Below are 13562 nucleotides of genomic sequence, written 5' to 3' on the forward strand. Positions count from 1 at the left end.
TACCTGAAAATCCTGATAAAAGACGGAAAAAATTATTTTTAGATCGACAGCTACTACACGCAAGCAGTATTCTGTTTAAAATTGTGACCAAAACCTACCTAAATGAAAGATCTACTTCCTGCGAGTAATTATTTTTTAAATAAATTTGATAAAAAGGCCTGTTAGAGTCGATCATTTCAGATAATATTTATTTCTTTTTTTTTTTTTCATACAGACATCATCATTTCACTATTGATTTGAAATAAACATGTGTACTTATGATAAAAATCCATAATATCATTACAAGGCCAATACACATAAAAGTCGGATGTGTCAATTTTATTTTTAGAAACGGTTGCGGTCACAAAGTAATTGACAGAATTAAGGTATAGGTCCATGTTTCGGAGAAAAAAGTTCGAACGTCATTAAATCATAGAAAGAAAGCATTGTTTTACTTGAAAATTTAACAGTGTATAAAACATTTATATTATTCTATAAAATCGTCAATTTACTGATATATTTATTGAATTCCGGAACGGGACTGCATGAAGGGGCCACTCTTCTGGACAGTTCAGCGCCTTTGAAAACTCACCATTTTTTTTAAAAGCTGTAACACGTCTTCGTTTTGATGCATTTGCAACATCGTGTGAGTGTTGAAACTTTACATAACTAGGTAAAACACCGTTTTTGACAATTGTTTACATTTATTTCTTTACAAATGGCATTCTTATTTAAAGGGGGACAACTCATTAAGAATATTTTAAGTATCCAACTCTGTGGGACAGAACAGTAAAATAGAAAAAGTGGAAACTCCACGGTCGTTCAACACGACAAAAACGAAAATGTTGCAGGCACGGTTTGATTGAGCCTGTTCATGGACGGTAGTGGAAATGCATGCTACCGTCCACGCCCTCTAGCCCAGGGTTGAGTAGAACTCAACATTTAAACATGCTAAAAGTACAAAAAGCAATTTAGAGACATCAGCAGATGTATTCAAACGGCGGTGAGCAGTAAAACATGTATTGGCCAGAGTTGTGTGTCAAGATGCTGTTCATTCGTTAAAAAATCTGTTGTTTTGTCATATACTGCTAAACCTTAAATGTAACTTTCAGCATATTTTTTTCACACAAAAATGTGTTTGTGCGTAGAAATGTGATCAGGCTGAGCACATGGCCTTATGAATTACATAATTTTCCTCGCTTAACGTGAAAACAGTTTAAGGACAGGATTCACAAGCATTCAATTTATACTTAAAAAATACTGTTGAAAAACGGCGTTAAACCCAAAACAAACAAACAAACAAACAAACAAACGGAAAGCTTTCAGTAAATATTACTACAGATGGTCGGAACTGATAGAAAAATACAATACCAATACCAACCTTAAAACACTTTTAGAACTTTGACTTACACACCCGGAATACTAAGGTGATGTAGTTTATAAAATTCGGAAAATTAAACGTGGTCCTTATTTTAATCAAATATTTGTAATGTATGATAAAAAGCTATGAAGAGGATACGATGCGAAAATCGTGAAGCACAGTGCATGTTTAGTGATTGACCCCTCTACAGTTAATCGCTACGCTTTTCTATTTGATGGTGTGATGACTAATAAAGTGTAGGACTCCAAGATGCTTTCCTCCTAAATCCTACATACAATGGACGGAGGGAGTTGATTTTTGTTTCGCAGTTTTCTTAGTCGTGCCCTTAAAATAAGGCTCTTGGTGCCGACTTCAGGCAAGTTGTTGAATACATTGGTGTAATTATACTTTTAGATTTACCTTAATTTTATGTTTTACTTTATTATACTGTTATTTTAGCACTAATGTTAGAGCCTTTCTCAGAGGGGATTTTATTTACAGTGTTGTATAACTTGTTGAAAATAGGGTAAATGCGAGGTTGGCATGCCCTAAACGCGTTTAAACCCCAAATTTCTTTTATATAGGTTTCTGACCGTTCTAAGGCGGTGCCCGTATTTTCAACTGGTTTTCAGGGGCCTCCGTGGCCGAGAGGTTAAGTCGCTGACTTCAAATCACTTGCCCCTCATCGATTTGGGTTCGAGCCTCCCTCGGGGCGTTGAATTCTTCATGTGAGGAAGCTATCCAGCTGGCTTACGGAAGGTCGGTGGTTCTACCCAGGTGCCCGCTCGTGATGAAATAATGCACGGAGGGGCACCTGGGGTCTTCCTCCACCATCAAAGCTTGAAAGTCGCCATGTGACCTGAATTGTGTCGGAGCGACGTTAAACCCAACTAAATCAAATCAAATCAACTGGTTTTCTGTCTGTCTTGTATTGTATGTTGCGTATGTTTTCTTGTTTGCTGTAATCGTTTTTGTCCTTGCTTCCCCTGTTGCCCCCCCCCCCCTTTCTCCTTGCAATTGCGGCACATTTTGGATCCCCTCCCCCTTTTACTTTAGGAAGTTTCCGTGGCTGCCTACTCTTGCTACCATAGAGCTGTGGCGGTGCACGGTTGTTTTTGCCTGCTTATATGGGTGTGTTTGTGCCGTTGTTTTCCTGTGTCTTACTTGTTTGTTTCTCTATGTTATTTAGTTGGGTGTGGCTGTGTGTTTGATTTTGGTGCATGACTTTATGCGCTTTTGTGGTTTACGTTGTAGTGTGACTGTTATTAAGGTACGTAGCATTCCCTTTGTATATTCATCCGTCCACTTCCCCCTTCAAATTCTCTCTCTCTCCCCCCCCCCCACCCCCCATTTTTCTACTTCCTCCCCTACAGCTTCTTTTTGTTGTGGGCCTACTTTGCAAATGCGTGGCTCTGAGGCAGTGTGTTTGGGGCTCTGTGCTTCCGGGAAATCTACCCTTACCTATTATTTGTTTGAGTCAGGCGCGTCACAAGGTAAAAATTGAGGGAGTGACTTGGGTTTTACGGCGAATCGACACAAAATGGTCATATATCGCCGGGAAGAAGTCATATTGCAAACGCCAGCTGTAAAGCCTAAACATTGATGTAAAAATGTAAAGCATACCTAAAAACATCCATGTAAAAATGTAAAGAACACTATGAATAATGTAAAACATATCTAAAAGCATCCATGTAAAAATGTAAAGCCTATCTAAAAACAGTTATGTAAAAAGGTATGTACGTGTGTGTTAAAATATCAGCTGCAAACAATAACATTGCAAGATGTAAATAAAAATAAGGAGTGTTAGATCTTTTGAGCCGGTTCGCCGTAAAACCCAACTCACTCACTTCATTCTAACACAACTTGGTTGTGTGAAATCTTCTTCCGCCCATAAGGGTCAATTTTTCCCAGGTATTAGTTGTTTCCAGTCCCTCGTCCACAAGGCTATGCCAAACAAACAGAGCAAACATTCCAACACAAAACGCTCGACATCAGGGACAGCCTCATGCAATCTGGCAACTTCATTCGTGTGTCCTTTACGTTTCGTTTCAGAACACCAGTAACGTCTATCATCTCTACCCCAAGAAAGTGATCGCCCTCTCTCAATCGCCTCTCAAAATCGCCCTTCCTCCATTGTCTAACATTTTTTGCAATTTTCCACTAGAATACAAGCAGCATTAACTAGTATCTGATGGAGTAGTTCTTCCGCCCCTAAGGGTTGGGTTTATTATTGTTGCATTTTTTCCATTCGGGTACAAGTAGCATCCACTAGTATCTGATGGGAGTAGGTCTTCCGCCCTAAAGGTAAATTGTTGCATTTTCAGAATACCAGCAAAGTTCATCAAACATGTATCTGATGAAGTAGGGCTTCTGCCCATAAGGGTCATTTTTTCCATGTTTTTCCAACACGTTTGTCTTTTCACAGCCATCCTCCGGATGTAAAGAACCAGTTATTATTTTGTTAAACACATTTTCAATCGTGCATAACAGTCAACTTGTTTTCCAATTTCTCACTCTTCTTTTCGGCGTATGAGAGTGCAGGATTAGGTAGCCATGCATTAAATAAAACTAAGTAAACTAACCACCGTAATACGTCGCCTCGGCCTACCCGCTTAGCTCAGTAGGTAAGAGCGTTGGTCTACGGATCGCGGGATCGCGAGTTCGATCCTCGGGCGGGGCGTGTGTTCTCCGTGACTACTTGATAAACATTGTGTTTGAAATAATTAGTCCTCCACCTCTGATTCATGTGGAGAAGTTGGCACAGTTACTTGCGGGGAACAGGTTTGTACTGGTACAGAATCCAGGAACACTGATTAGGTTAACTGCCCGCCGTTACATGACTGAAATACTGTTGAAAAACGGCGTTAAACCCCCCCCCCCCCCGCCAAAAAAAAAATACGTCGCCTCCTTTTATAAGTAAATAGTATCATGTGACCTAGCCAGGTCTCGACATTATTCCGCCATTTTTGGATTTGAAAGCAAAGTGTAAGTTTTTAAATCATTTTCTGTTCTGCAACGTCTTCTTCCGCCCATAAAGGTCATTGTTTTTGCAATCTTTCTGACTTGTGGCTTTTCCATTTTCCAAGTTCTCCAATTCAAGACCGAGCAAATTAAAATTCACTCTTAAATTACCATGTACACAAGAACCACAACCTCTTTGCCTCCGGGTAATGCTATTCTAACTCAACTTGGTTGTGTGAAGTCTTTCGCCCATAAGGGTCAAATTTGGTTGTGTGAAGTCTTCGGCCCATAAGGGTCAAATCTGGGGCCTCCGTGGCCGAGTGGTTAAGGTCGCTGACTTCAAATCACTTACCCCTTATCGACGTGGTTTCGAGCCGTTGAATTCTTCATATGAGGAAGCCATCCAGCTGGCTTACGGAAGGTCGGCGGTTCTACCCAGGTGCCCGCTCGTGATGAAATAATCTACTTTTCAAATTTTATAATGCACGGAGGGGCACCTGGGGTCTTCCTCCACCAGCAGGGCAATATCCACGTACGTCCTTAACAAGGTCCTGATACGAAGATCGAGCAAAACTTCCCAGATCTCGCATCTTTATGTTCATAGATCTGAAATAATGGAAATGAAACATGATCACTTCATATCATTTTGGAGAAAAATGAGTAATAATTGCTTAAATACATTTATACTTATGTTGTTTCAAATTTGAAGAACAAGTACTTACAAACAATTCATAAGTGCCATCTTCGGCGAGCTTTGGGTCATCCAAGGAACGGATCCAAAGGTTACGAAAGTTCACTGCCCTTTTCATATTCTGCGCCAAAAGGATCAGCATGATGCTGTCTCGGTACATCCAGGATTTCCTTGTTAGAAAGTTTGGGCCCGTATAGAATATCCTTAAGTCGGACGAGTTCATCATCTTGGCTTTGCAGGAACATGCCAATCATCCAGTCTTCGATTCGGTTTCGGAATCCTCCACCACTCAACTTCTGCACATTCCTCTTCTGGACGTCATGCACCAGCTGCTGGACGATGTTTTGCATCATCTTGTTCACAACGTCAATGCACTCCTGGCCGGACACGCCAACATCCTCCAACCACTTCTGCTCACGGCCAAGGAAAGCGATAAACCTTGCCAGGTTACTTAAATAAATTTGCAGGCTCTGTGGCTGTAGTCTGAAGATAGATTTTGTCATTATGGAACAATAAAGAAAAACGGACAGGAGCGCTTCAACTGACATCAAATTGCAAAGTAGAGCTGACTATATTATTGTTGGGATATTTTATCGCTTGTTATCAATTTATTACAAGTGATATGAATGGTTATGTCAAAGTAATAGGCGCACAATCAGTGATTGGGTATACATTCACTGCTTTGGGTTGACTTTTCTTCTGACGATGGAAGAAGACGGACCACGGCTGCTACACGGGACAACGCACATCGTGTGCACTACAACAACGATAACAACAGCTGACTAGAGACCGTATGGCGGACAATGACGATAACAATAGTTGATGTATAGCGGACGACAACGATGACAAGGTATCAGTGATTTGGTAACACAGTAAATGCTGAAAGCAAAATGAGAGCATATGCATTGTACCTTATATGCTGAGGTGAATTTTTTCACCGCAGATTATCTCTCGGCCCTCAATTGACCCTTGTAATACCTGTCGGCGGTATCCACTATGTGAGCCATGCGGCTCGCCAGGGCTGTCTGCTCCTGCCTATCCGCATCCGCCTCCCGATGCGTGGTCACAGCCAGCTTCCTTTTGCCTGAATCCGTGAGTTTTGGCAGATCATCTTTTATTCGTTTCCCGAAATCCGTCCAAGTAAGCTTTCTTTATGGTTGGGATGATTGCTGGAAGTGAACTTAAGGTTGGCGAAATTGTATTGCCTTCCTTTGTGGTAAACATAATAGCATTTTGGATTTTTCTCAGGGTTTACCTTTGCCAGATGACGTGCAAACAGCTGCAGGTCGCTAAATACCTCAGTGTCGATAGAGAGAGGGCATCACTTCCACGATCTCGCCTCTATGTTGAATGATCTAAAAAATGACGGATATCATATGAGTGGACAATTCCATACGCCATGTCGGTCGACCATCACTAGACTACAATCACATTTCAAAGGAATACAAGTATACAATCACAAAGCTTTAGGTAGCCAATTACTTTGAATATCGACTAGTAAACGTATTAGTACATAATCCTAGCTTTTAGGTACAAGTTTGCAGTGAAAAAAAAAGTTTTTACTTGCAAAAACCTCCACACCTTCCTCATTTGGTCCACGTGGGTCAACTGTTGCCTCGAGGACAACACTCCTCTCTAGGTGTGATAGATCCCCTGATCTCTTGAAGTTTGATACCAGCAATTGTAGCCCCATGTGGTTCTGGGACGATCTGTGTATTAAAAGAATTGGAACCACTGCTTTACCCTTGCATGATCGTAAGTGGCGACTAATAGGGTCTTAACACTTGGTTTTGCAGTAACTCTGTGATTCCAGCAGGTATGCAAATTTTGATTCCATACCTCATGTTTTTATTTCGATGTAAATGAGTTGTGGAACCAAAATCTGTGTGAGTGAGCTAGATTTTACGGCGAACCGACACAAAAAGGCCAAATATCGCCGAAAGCAAGCGCCTTGAAAACGTAAATTGTAAAGCATCTCTAAAAACAATTATGTAAAAATGTATAAACATATAAAATGTAAAGTAAATTGTAAAGCACGTCTAAAAACATTTATGCAAAAAGGTATATAAAGGGCTAAAATATTAGTGACAAACAACAGTATTGCAAAATGTGTAAAGAAAAATATATGATTTCAGATTTTGTGATAAATGCCTATCTGCTTTAAAAAGGACAAGATATTGCTGACTGAAATGTTTTCAAACAACTCTTTCAAAGATTTAACGCCATAATATGTACTGCGCTGTGGAACGAAGTCCACACAGTCGACTAAAATATGTTTAATAGTAAGCGGTGTCTGACATGGTACACATTCAGGTTGTTTTTCTTTGTTCAGAAGATAAGAATGAGTCAAACGGGTATGACCTATTCGACAACGAGAAAGAACAACTTCCTCCCTGCGAACAGATCTGTTCCCTTGGTGCCATTCACCTAAAGTAGGTTTAACATCATGAAGTTTTTGAACGAAGCATTGTTCCATGACGATTGCCATTTAGATAAAATGTATTTCTTGACATTTGGCCTAAAATCAGTATATGGTAATTTCATATTAGATTGTGATAATAAAAGGGATTTCTTTGCTGCAGTATAGCATCCTCGTTTCCATCATTACCAACATGACCAAAATCTGTAGTCCTGTTTGGCGCCATATAACCTATACTGTGTTGGTGCGCCGTAAAACCCAGATAAATAAATAAACCAGCAATTGTAGTATGAGGCTGTTCCTCACAGTGCACCATTCACGTGGCGACAGGGGTTGTCCGGCTGATATCTTGCTGTGAATCATCTGGCGGGTCACGTCACGTTCGACTCCCTCCAAGTATTTGCCCGCCAACCAGGGCTGTAACTGTATAGACCCATCTGGGTTTTGCCCAGCCTCCTCCATCACCTGCCTGTTAATGTCTTGGTGGAAGGTCTGGGCAATGGTTATTATATTCTGGCGCACGGTGTCCAGATTATGGGTTGTCATGCCTTATCCGCTTAGAAGACTGCCTTACCCCGCCACAAAACCGATGAAGCCAGCCAGAGCATGAAGATAAGTTTTCATCAAGGTGGTTTGAGTCTTAAATAAAATGGAATATAAACATTTTGAGTGCAAACATTTTTATAATGAATGAATTAAACAAGCGTATAATTGACTATTGTCGATGCTATAACACGAGGTTTATTTTTTACTTACTTGCCAGTCTCCAACATCTGGTCGATCTTTCCTCCTTTGACGCCTAATTTTGGGAGCTCAAAGAGGGCTTCCTTCGAGAACTCCGACAGGACAGTCTGCCGTCCTATGAGAGGTGGCTGTGAACTCCATCCATACAACGCCGGAAGATCGATCCTGCAGCTTGTCACTGTGAAATAAAAATTGGCATCGATTAGTGCCGCGATGGAAGGCAAACTGCTATATTTAGAATAGGCAGTAGACTTATCAGACGAGATAATTTAAAGCATATGTACCTGTACAGGTCCAGGGCCTTGTCCAAATCAGACGTTTCGTCAGCCCCACCGAAGCAGTGGCCCGTTCCATCATCGAAACGTACTCTGGACTGGTTTTTGCACCTTACGCATCTTCGTGATGTGAAGGTCCATCCTCATGGTAACGGTCTGACAATCTGCACATCGCTTTTTGAGCTAGGCTCGTCACGAACTTCGGACGTCCTGGCAGGCTTCTTCCTTCGTTGGTAGTCTCGCAGGTCTAGGCTGGTATGTACCTTTCGAAAATGCCTGGCCATATTCACGATCTTGCCTTTTCATCCCTCGACAGACCATATATCTTGCATGAGTCTTTATCATGATATGAACTTGCGCATCTTTCATTTTTCATCTGGGTCCGCCCCCTTTTTCTAGAGTTATGGCCCCGGAAATAGTGTAAAAGATATGCTTTACATTTTTACATGGATGTTTTTAGCTGTAGATTTTCCAGAAGCACAGAGCACCCCATACCCAAATCTCTTCCTTTCGAGAGGAGTAGAACAACTCCTTCACTGATGCCGTTGCTCTTGGATCTGGTTGCTTTTCGGTTTCCGGCTCTCCCGTCTCCTAAACCTAATACCGCCAAACCTAAATAATTCATACTTCATTTCAATACATTGTTTATACATAGTTTATGATATATGAAACTTTCATTTACCTACCTGACGTAGGAAGTACAAGCTACCGTGCACGCCCTCTGGCCCCTAGTTAAGCAGAACTCAACATTAAGACATGTTGTAGGTACCAGAATGTAATTTAGAAATATCCGCATATGTATTCATACGAACCTTCAATGATGCACAGTGTGCAATTCAGTGAAAAGCGGCGTATGGTCCCCAGATAAAATAATGGCTGTGCCCTAAATTTGAAAACAATGAGAAGAACTAAACAACTGGAATTTAGAGAGAGTTGTTTACAATTTTCCTCATATTTTTACAAAATGAAATTAAAGTTATACTTCAGGCAATGCACATGTTTCCTTTCACATTGATGGATTGTATTTCATTTCATTTTAAAATACCTCTTGATAAGCTTCTGTTTAATAAAAAAAGATGAAAGCATGAAAATCTATAACTAAAGATACTGTATTTAAAGGTTACCGTCAACCAGTAAGATAAAAAATATGGCAGAACTTTAGGGTCATGTGAGTATAGTTTATTTACTGAAGATTTATTTTGCTCGTTATTTCGGATAATTACAATATAAAATGTAGTACATTGTCGAAGATAAAATAATATACTTTTGGTAAAACCCAACTCACTCACTCACTTTTGGTAAATTTCAAGCTCGATGCATCACTTAGATTATTTCTATAACTCTACCGTTGCCAATTAATTTATTTTGCTTAAGTAGGAAATTTTCAAACGCTTATTACTGTGCAATGCAATAGCATTATAATACAAATTAGTTATCAGATATAGGATTGATCATGGAAAACTATTAAAACATGTGTTGAAGCAATTCTTGGGTGATAAAAGGTTTGCACTGATTAATTCAGGTAAATTATTTAGAGAACTTGATATGCAGATTGCGAAAGTATGCAAATGCGATTAAATTTATGTCTGTAACCGTTAGTTCGTTCCCAATGAAAAAATTAAGCAGTATAAGCTTGTATAGATTTAGTCAAGTTTTTGCAATTACAACAAGAGGGCCATGATGGCCCTATATCGCTCACCTGAGTATCATTGCTCTTCATGATAAGATCAAGTTTTGACATAGATCACATAGGCGTACACATTATATATCATCAGGATAAATATTTTCTTGTAACAGTCTCTTTTGACCTATGGGTCACGTACTAGTCAGGGCCAATCTCGATACCAAGGTTAAGGGTCCTAGGCTCAAATGCTGCATTTTTGTACTAGCAAGGCTATTCCTTACCCTGGAAGACTTAAGTAACATTTAAAACCAACCTCATTAGATGCTGGTGAGTAAAATTCACTTACATAAAATAAAATGAGGTAATTTGTTATAAATTCAGTCAAAAGTTATCTACTTTGATTGTCCGAGTCCATCAGATGGCATAAATTACATTTAAAATCAATATCTTCATTACTTACTGAGATACACCCATTTAATTTGAAACGAAGGGAGGTAATTTGACATAAAATCAGTCCATAGTTATCTACCCTGATTGTCTCAGTCCAACTAATGACAATGAAATTTCAAATGAGTCCTATAAATACTTACTGAGATAAATCCATTTTTACTAAAATCAGGGGAGGTAATCATGCACTGGTATATGCATGTAGAAGATACAGAGTACACGCCTTTACAACAATATATTAGAAAAGTATTCATATCGATAAACGTTCAATCAAGAGTTATCTAACATGATTATTTCTTACTATGGAAGACATAAATAACGTTTCAAACCAATCTCTTTAGAAGCTGCTAAGGTATATTCATTTACATTAAAAATAAAGGGGGGAAATTTGTCATAAATTCAGTCAATATGTATCTTTACTGATTGTCCAAGTCCATCTGATGGCATAAATGAAATTTCAGATCAGTATCTTCATTAGTTACGGAGATATACCCATTTTAATTTGAAATAAATGGAGATAATTTGATATAAAATTAGTCCACAGTTATCTACCTGATTGTTTCAGTCCAATCAATGACAGTAATGAAATTTCAAATGAGTCCTATAAGTATTTACTGATATAAACTAATTTTGATTAAAATCAGGGGAGGTAATCTGATATAAAATAACCCCGGAACCTATGATTGGGTCTGATAGATTCATCACAGAAATCCAAGATTTATTGTTGTTGAAGATATTTTGCAAGTTTGTATCGAATCAAACAATAAATGAAGTCTCTATATGGCTACAAAAGCCAGTATAGCAAATTCAGGACATTTAAGGGGCAACAACTCTGGAACCCATGATAGGATCTGGGCAGTTTTCGAAAAGAACCAAGATATAATGCCGATACAAGTTGTATGCAAGTTTGATTAAAGTTGATTGCAAAATGTTGTCTCTATCGTGTTCACAAGCCAAAAATAGCAAATTTTGGCCCTTTAAGGCGCCATAACTCTGGAACCCGTAACGGGATCTGGCTAGTTTTCGAAAGGAACCGAGATATTATGCCAATGCAAGTTGTGTGCAAGTTTTTATTAAAAGTTGATTGCAAAATGTTGTCTCTATCGTGTTCACAAACCAAAAATGGTAAATTTTGGCCCTTTAAGGGGCCATAACGCTGGAACCCATAATTGGATCTGGCCAGTTTTCGAAAGGAACCGAGATATTATGCCAGTACAACTTGTGTGCAATTTTGATTAAAATTGATTGCAAACTGTGGTCTATCGTGTTCACAAGAAATTGTGGAAGGACGACAGACGGACGAACGACGGGCGATCACAAAATCTCACCTTGTCACTACGCGACAGGTGAGCTAAAACTGTTTAAAGGAAAATCCATAATAAATGCATTATGTTCTTCAAAATTGCTTTGACCTCCATCAGCATTGTCAATATACGGCAGTGAGAACATAGCTTCCTCTGCTGATGTTTAGTTGAAAGGTAGATAAAATCTTCACACGTCATACTCCGATCTCTTGTGTCGTTGATGGCCAACATCATACCACGCTTTATATAGCACTAAAGAATGAAGCCAAATTCCGATTAAATATATAAATTTATGGTTAGTACTGCATATTATGATACAGAATTATTCCACAATTCATTTGCTTTAGTTACGATTTGCTAATTTGTTTTATCTTTGATTCTGCGGTTCATTTTGAGCGATAACATTAAAGTCACTGTCTATAAAGGCATATGTATTGATAATTGTAAAAATGCATGTATAGACATTATACTTACTGTCTATTACTGCATATGTGTTGATGATAATTTTATGGTCCATTTTGCCATTATAGTACACTATAGTCTCCATTACATCATTGGCTTCATTCAGAGATGACAAGAGACCTCAACTGATGTAGATTATCATACCCTCTTCTGAAACACAAATCATAATTTCATTTTCCCTGATTTCACCAGCAATATTTCTGCTTCACTTTTCCTCAATGAAACTGCATATTTTCATCCATTTTCAAAACACATTATCCAATGATACTACATGTTTTAATCTTTTTTTTAAAAGACACCTTACACCATTTTTACATTACTGTTTTTAGAATTTTTTTTTAAAGCTTTACATTTTTTCATGGATGTTTTAGTAATGTTTTACATTTAATCATAGTGTTCTTTACATTTTTAGGTATTATTTACATTTTCACATCAATGTTTATGCTTTACAGTTGGCGTTTGCAATATGACTTCTTCTCGGCGATATATGACCATTTTGTGTCGATTCGTCGTAAAACCCAACTCACTCACTCACTCACTCACCCTATAAAAGTTTTGCTATTCATTTATTTCAAATGCATCGTTCGAGCCTCACTCGGGGCGTTGAATTCTTCATGTGAGGAAGCCATCCAGCTGGCTTACGGAACGTCGGTGGTTCTACCCAGGTGCCCGCTCGTGATGAAATAATGCACGGAGGGGCACCCTGGGTCTTCCTCCACCATTAAAGCTGGAAAGCCGCCATATGACCTATCATGTGTCGGTGCGACGTAAAATCTAACAAAAACAAAGCACCTCAACAACCTGCATGTTTCCATTACATTTTCATCATTTCTTACCCTATGACATATATGTAACATGTATTTCTATTACTTTTTTTTCGTTCATGAAATTGCATGTTTTCCAGGTTATATTTTCAAAATGCAGAATGTAACCCTTAGTCTGCTAAATTTCTAAAATGGACTGGTCCATCATTTAATTTGGGCAAAACCATTTATTATTCGACGTGGTGTTCACTGAAAATTTACAGATTGAATATCGAACAGTGCAGGCTGATCTTGGTCTGCATTGGTCGCAAAGGCAAAATCACTTGCTGCCAGCAGGCTAAGGGTTAATAATGTTTTTATAACATATTTCAAAAGAAATAGCATGTTTTTTATCAGTGTTTTTCCAACATTTGAAATTTCTTTTTCAGCTGAAAATAATAGTGAATTCTGATAATGATTTCTTTTGACTGGATCACATTGCTCTGAAGCAAGACAATGGAACATACTCGTGTGATCTTACTGGCTAAATGCA

This window comes from Mercenaria mercenaria, chromosome 13, assembly GCF_021730395.1.
Source record: "Mercenaria mercenaria strain notata chromosome 13, MADL_Memer_1, whole genome shotgun sequence".
NCBI classification, from domain to species: domain Eukaryota; kingdom Metazoa; phylum Mollusca; class Bivalvia; order Venerida; family Veneridae; genus Mercenaria; species Mercenaria mercenaria.